This window comes from Epargyreus clarus, unplaced genomic scaffold, assembly GCF_041222505.1.
Source record: "Epargyreus clarus isolate Ecla_fem2 unplaced genomic scaffold, WU_Ecla_fem_2.2 ptg000011l, whole genome shotgun sequence".
Classification (NCBI taxonomy): Eukaryota; Metazoa; Arthropoda; class Insecta; order Lepidoptera; family Hesperiidae; genus Epargyreus; species Epargyreus clarus.
In genome coordinates, this window is record NW_027332219.1 from 6,857,922 (window position 1) to 6,865,031 (window position 7,110).

Genomic DNA, 7,110 nt, shown 5'->3' on the forward strand with positions numbered 1-7,110 from the left:
GGGATTCTAGATTATACGAAGGAAGAAGCGGTGCCGGTTTTAAAGCAGGCCACTTTTTAGCATTTAAAAATAGCGAAATTCACCGATTGATAGATTAAATATAAACTAGAATTGGTTTTTGCGAAAACATTATCTATGCAACGAATGATACGACTTTCTGATATGTGATGCTATTTGCATGTTTTTAGATATTAGCAAACGTTATAACGTTATTATACATTGTTATATATATTTGTAATATGGGATAGTCAACAGAACTAGGTTTACGAGAGTTTATCACTATACATAATATTTAAGATAAATCATTAATTACTGCTGATAAGAGAACTCATTTTCCTATTATATTATCTACTACAATAACTGTCATCCATCCATTTGCAAATCAGCATATAGTTTGTAAACAACAATCATTTAAGCAAAATTGATTAAATGGGACGTAAGTATAATATCCAATCCAATCGAATCATTTAGCTTGGCTAGTATTGTATCTCGGGCTCGAGCCTTGTAATCGGTGCTAAGGTCGGTTCGACCTCAGCGCGAGCGAGGGCGATCAGCTGACAGCTGTCACACTACATCTGATACTATTCAGCTATACTGGTTTTTTATAAGGACGTTTATTAACATTAAATTCGGTGGTTAAACGCCTGTTGGACGTGATAACTTGATTTCTTGAAGTTTTCGCTAATTGAAGGTTAAATTTCAATTTCATTAATATCATGTTCGGATTCTTATAATTATGGCCTCAACTTTCGTTACAATAATATTGTTATTATAATTGATTAAAGTCACGTGTGAATAAAATTTGTATTCGATGTAGCCTTATCTAAAATAAACATATCATTGTGACATTAAGAAAAGATGCAATGTTTAAATAGATTATAAATGTAAATTTCAAAACAATAATGTTGAGAAATGGGCTTACAAATTGGGATAATAAAATATGCAAAGCAAACAAAATTTGGATCTCAAGGTGATCTAGGTAAAAATGAAAACGACTCAAAACATAAAAGCCAACTTTAGCATAACAATAGTCGGTGACATCACCGAGAGACATGTTCCGTTATCATTATCAAGCGCTATCACCACAAAGACACTGATAAGGGCCGTAACGATGCGATAACGACATAAGTGGCTAACACAATTGAACAGGTACTGTATGGCCAAGCCAATGTGTACTCTGCTACTTTCAAGAGAAAGCACGAGATCCTCGATACGGTTAAAGTTAAATACCTTAAGTATGTTGTTAACACTGCACCTTAAATAAAGGTATTAACTGTTGACGTGAAATAAAATAAAGAGGACAACTTCGAAACTGGTTTTGAGGTATTCAAAAGAGGTAGTACAATCTATTTCGGGTTGAGTTAAATTAACGATACGTTTGTGAGTGTCAGTGGAAACGGAACGGAAACGAAACGACAAAAGAGTGAATGGAAACACAATGCCGGTGGCGTATCACGCTCAAATGAACTTCGTGATTATGTGAAACTGGGTTCAGGCGCCACCAATCCGCGAAACGGAAACTCATATTTAGATAGGAGTTTTCTCTTATATAAAGTTTCTTATTTTCATAACCTGTGAAAGCAGTGATAGAATCGACGATGAACCTCAATCTAGGGGTCTGCGATTTGAAACCCAGGCACAAGGCTTTTATTTTGAAAATTATGTGGTTATTACAAATTATTTACAATTTGCTATTACTGTAAACGAAAACATCGTGAGTAAAGAACATTCAGGCGTGTAGAGGGCCTCAAAGGTATGTAGTCTACCAATCTGCACTTGACCAGCACGATGGACTGTGTAATAAATCCTATTCAAACTGAGAGGAGACCTGTGCCCAGCAGTGGGATAACAACGGATTAATGACGATGATCCATACAACACAGATCATCGAAGCAGGTGAATATGTCTCAATCGGCCATAGCGACCTCTACTTTATCAACTATAAAAAAATATCATCAAGTAAAAATTACGAAACCAAAGAAACAATGGAAACTATTTCGAAAATGAGTCACGCACTACTGTTATGATAACAGCTGTAAGCACAAACGCCTTTTGCATTACAATCGTGGTGATAAATTTGTTTCAGTGTAAAAAGTTGAGAAACATTACATGCCTTTGTGAAATTAGAGCTAATTGATTGAACGAATTAATAAAAACAAATGAATTGCGATAACATAATGAGTCATACGAATATATTTAACTAGAATCCATATAACTACTAATTTTTATATATAAAAATGTGTATGTTTGTGTCCATAAAACTCAAAAAAACAGTAAATGGATTGACTTGAAATTTTTACATAACGTTGTATTTTTACATAAGAGTGTTCTTTTATACTTTGTAATCTGAAGCTTCCATGGGAACACAACACAACGTATGTATTAAGTTGAATAAATCAATGCTATTTAGCATTAAGTCTCCATATTATATCACTTATTTTGCTATGGTGAATAAAGAGTAAATAAATAAAATAAAGTCTTATTATTCATGAATCATTATAACAAACCATCTGGTCATATAGGATAGCCAATGTTTTCTGATAAATATATAAACATATGTGTATAGGTATCCGAATGAAAAAGTAACATCATCATCATTTCGTTCCAATTCATTTGTGTACCACATAGCATCTAAGCCATTAGCGTAAATCCCATGAGGGGACATGGTGCGATTAGTAGACGTTTAAACTTGTTCACGTGCTATGGCAACAATGTAATAGCCATTAGTAAAACCCATGGGTGCGGTGTAAACATTGACTTATCGTAATAAGTATCGTAATTAGGTAACTTGCAAAAAATCTAGTAAAACTTGCAGCAATTTTTCATTTGTAACACATATTTTTTTGGAATTTATTTATTTATGTAGGTTTATAGCCTAAATCATACATTGCAAACACATCGGAATTGTAACATTAAGTTGAATAAGTAGAGCAAAAGACATAGTTAGGTAATCACATTAGCGCCCTTGAAAAGAATCCGCAAAAGTTCTATGACGGTTTTGATTTCAATCAAGGGTTCGTAAGGGGCGGAAAAGGGTTTACGGTGTCGACAATACTGCCGACTTATCCCAAGCAACAATAGAACGCATACAATTGCAGTGGCCGGTGTCGAAACACCGGACATCAAGGCCCAATTGCCACAGTTTCACTCGGCCGAAACAAAACCTTCCAACGAGCAAACTTATTATCTTTCAAGCGTAAAGCAAAGAAAAAACTGCATCGTTCAATATAACTCGACTGGCAAGATGAATCTCTATTGGTTTGTCCAATATTTGTACTCTTTCTCGGCGCTATAGGAATGAAAGGCTTTAGTAAATATGATTTAACAGTTTCTTATTTTATAGAATGCGTGTACTAAAATCAAACCTTAAGTCTATCCAATCTTAAACTACATTTCTACACGCCTTCTAGGCCAGTCATGGTGAATCTGTCTCACGTAAACTCAAATATAATAGCTGTAATGACCCAAAGAAAAACAAACTAACAGTAAGACGTCGCGGTAGAGCTATTTCTGATTTATCGAACCTTCAATAAACATGGATTCCTAGTAACTTACACACGACGCAAGATTAGTGTATGACTCAAATCTCGATACGCTTTGTGAGGCGATAAGAAAAAAACTATCGACGCATCAGATCATAGAACAGTAATTGACGTTCGACGCTAGAACAATGAACTGGCACGATAGACAATTTCACACAAGAAAACTATACACAACGAAGCAAATGAACAGTGAGGTGCCGAATACAGCAGAATATTGGCAAGGCGAAAATCCTTCAATACACTACCCGATCAAGGTAAGTGACCTTTCCACGGTATTAAATCTTAGCAAGGCACTATTACACAGTCACTGTAGATCCACAAGTTATTAACCGAATCGGCGAAGCGCGACGCAACGGTACCGTTGTCGTTCGGTGGTCGGGCCGACACAGCTTTATGGTCACATCAAAACTGTTGTATTAAGCACTGTTGTAGCACATTCACATCTTACGAATCCAAGGTATCACTTCACTCAGTTGGTTTTATATCCGTGCGGGGGCGACACGTCCACACCGGACGGCATCAGCGACGCGACTGAGGCGGCAGCCTCGGTTGCGCCCGCGCAGCCGCGCCGGTTATCAGCCTTCGGGGGGCGAAGGGGGTAAGAAAGAAAAGTCCACACGTGACACGGAGATAAGCTGAAAAATCGTGCGTTTGACAGTGTTGTTTACCCGGTAAACGAGGTGTACGGTGAAACAAGGTCACTCATGTCTGCTTTTGGTGGAGCGCGATGATTTTTAAAACAAACTTCGCGCTATGTTGTTTGAAAAATGCGTTTAAATATTTATTATGAATGCTTATATAACGGATACTTGCAGTTAAATGATTCACAACTGTGATTTTATTAAAATGGCTATCAAAACACGTTCGCATAACATGGATTGGAGCGTAACCCCATCAGGTGTTTGCGCACCTGTCACTAAAACACGTATCAGGTAGTCGGACTGGAGGGGTTTTATCGAATCCAAAATGCAAATATTTTAACGCTGTTATTTATGTTTAGTCTACTCATTTGAAAGTGAACTAAAATATAATAATTATCTACTTTTAAGTATAGAATTTTCTTCTATCAATCCATACTATATATAGCTAGCTAGCATATATATAGCTAAAACGTTTTGTTATTTTGTATCTGTTGAGTTATTTATTTCGTTAACTCATTCGAAGGCAAATACGAGAATATCCAAAAGAGGCATCTAAATTCGACAGTATACATACATAGCTGTCTAACCAGGGATCGAACCTAAATCCTCTACTTCCCAGAGACCTTATCCTGTCACTTGTGTTTACACCCGCCCACGCGAAAGTCACATTCATAAGTTTTCCCAAATGCGCTAAAAGAAGAAAACGAAGTTCCTGGGATTCCAACGTCGAATCTTTAGATAAATTAACCAAAATGTACGCACTGCGCTATCACGACTCTAGCTTTATCCAAAAGGTTATTACACCTTAAATGGTTGCATTAGTCAGCGCATCAAGGTTGACAATGACCGCTCGTCTCGTATTCGCTACATATATACCGTTCACGAAGTAACCAAATAGACTCCGAAATTAAATAAAATACACATTTTTGGTATTACATTAGTTAATGGATATTATGTATAGTCCCACCTACATACATGTATTGCTAATACTAACAGGTACTGATAGTACTAAGAATCATGTTTCTACACCGATGGCACCACTGTCACACCAATTTTAATCTCCCTATTGCTTGCCTACATTGCTTAACCCTATTGTATTATAACGTAAGCAACGCATATATCAATCTCAGGTAGAACTTGAATCCGATCTGGGTTTATCAATGATGTCTTTTTTTTTAGTTCACGAGGGGGAAACCTTCAAAAGGTACCCGGCGCCGTGGGAGCAGTGATGTCTACGAACGGTAATTGCCACTAACCATCAGGTGAACTACATGTTTAAAAAAAAGTAGGGCATGACTCTGAAACCTCCTCAAGCCTGCTCCGCATCAAGACTCCTCGACAACCTCACATTAAATATTATAACTTTGTAAAAATCTCTATCATAAGGCTGTACATATGTACCTACATAAAGTAAAATGCTTACTCAATCATTATAAACAATTGTATATATATATTTCGTACTGCTTACATATTATTTTGTATTAGGCAAATAGTGAACTGATGCAATTGTTTCATAGCTAAACGGAACAGAAAGCATGGAGGTTGGGCGAATGTGCCCGCGCGGCCACGTGACCGTGACGATTGCACGCGTCTCCACTGCCGCTGCAGACTGACTGCAACGACACCGAGACGTCATTGCAGTTTGTCTGTAGTGTGGAGTTACAATTATTTCATAGCTAAACGGAACAGAAAGCATGGAGGTTGGGCGAGTGTGCCCGCGCGGCCACGTGACCGTGACGATTGCACGCGTCTCCACTGCCGCTGCAGACTGACTGCAACGACACCGTTACGTCAGTGCAGTTCGACTGTAGTGTGGAGTTATAAATTTCATGTGTACCATGAGAGGCAATGTTATTTCAAAACTATCTTTATAACGAAAACGGTTAGGTTGAAGGGTTACGTTAAGATTATAAAATTAATTTTAAATTTAAATAGATTTATAGATACAATTAGAAAAACCGATAGTGACATTCGTATATCGTGTAATAATAAGCAGGACAGACGATCGTCAAAATTAATAATTGTCCAACTTTGTCGACGAAAAAAGTGTGTGTGTACTTAAATATTTTATTGACCTATACTGATATTGCAGTGAGCAGTGATAGCCTAGTGATTAAGAAACTCTGCCTCTCGATCGAGGGGTCCAAGGTTCAAATCCCAGCCACGTAACTCTGAATTTTCAAAGTTATGTGCGTATTAGAAATTAATAATCATTCGCTTAAACGGTGAAGGAAAACATCGTGAGGAAACCTGCACACCCGAGAGCTTTATAAAAAAAAAACTCAAAGGTGTCAAAACAAAAATGTGTCTACCAATTCGCACTTGGCCAGCGCGGAGGACTATGGCCTAATCCTTCTCATTCTGAGAGTAGACCCGTGCCCAGCAGTGGGACATTAATGGGTTGATGATGATGATACTGATATTATAAAGGGGTAAAATTCGTTATAGAATTTCAATGTAGGGGGTAAATATCGATATATTGACAACATCGGAAGAAATCGATATTATCGTATCCCCAATCGTGTGACAGTGGAAACGCAGCCACCGCCGTGACTCACCGGAGTCTGCGGCGAAGCGTGCGAAGCACCGCCGCCGGTCGCACGCGATCGCGGTGAGCACCACTTGTTGGGTACACTGTACTTACTTTGTTATACTATGTACAAGCTTTCAAAAAATCCTTTCTGAATGCCTGTCTTATATGAGTAATTGTCTTACCGTTGAACTAGAGAGTAGTGTTGGCTCGTATTATTAAAATAATTGCAAAATATATCAATTTTAGGAAACTCAGTAAAAAATAGATCCTGTCCCAACGATTAATGTTATTCCATTCAGTCAATATTTGAACTTGTTCATATACAATTTAAATGCAATATTCACCGTTTTAAGATTTATTCACTTTAGTGGACTATGCATAGGTACTAACACAG

General features: G+C 37.5%; 1 protein-coding gene across 1 annotated transcript in view; it reads right to left on the bottom strand.

Moving 5' to 3' along the window:
* par-1 overlaps nucleotides 1-4,086 on the bottom strand; it is a 110,330-nt gene extending 106,244 nt beyond the window's left edge. The window contains exon 1 of the mRNA XM_073077858.1: nucleotides 3,788-4,086. The gene's annotated coding sequence lies outside the window, so the exon portion shown is untranslated. The remainder of the gene's footprint in view (nucleotides 1-3,787) is intronic.
* Nucleotides 4,087-7,110: the final 3,024 nt, after the last annotated feature.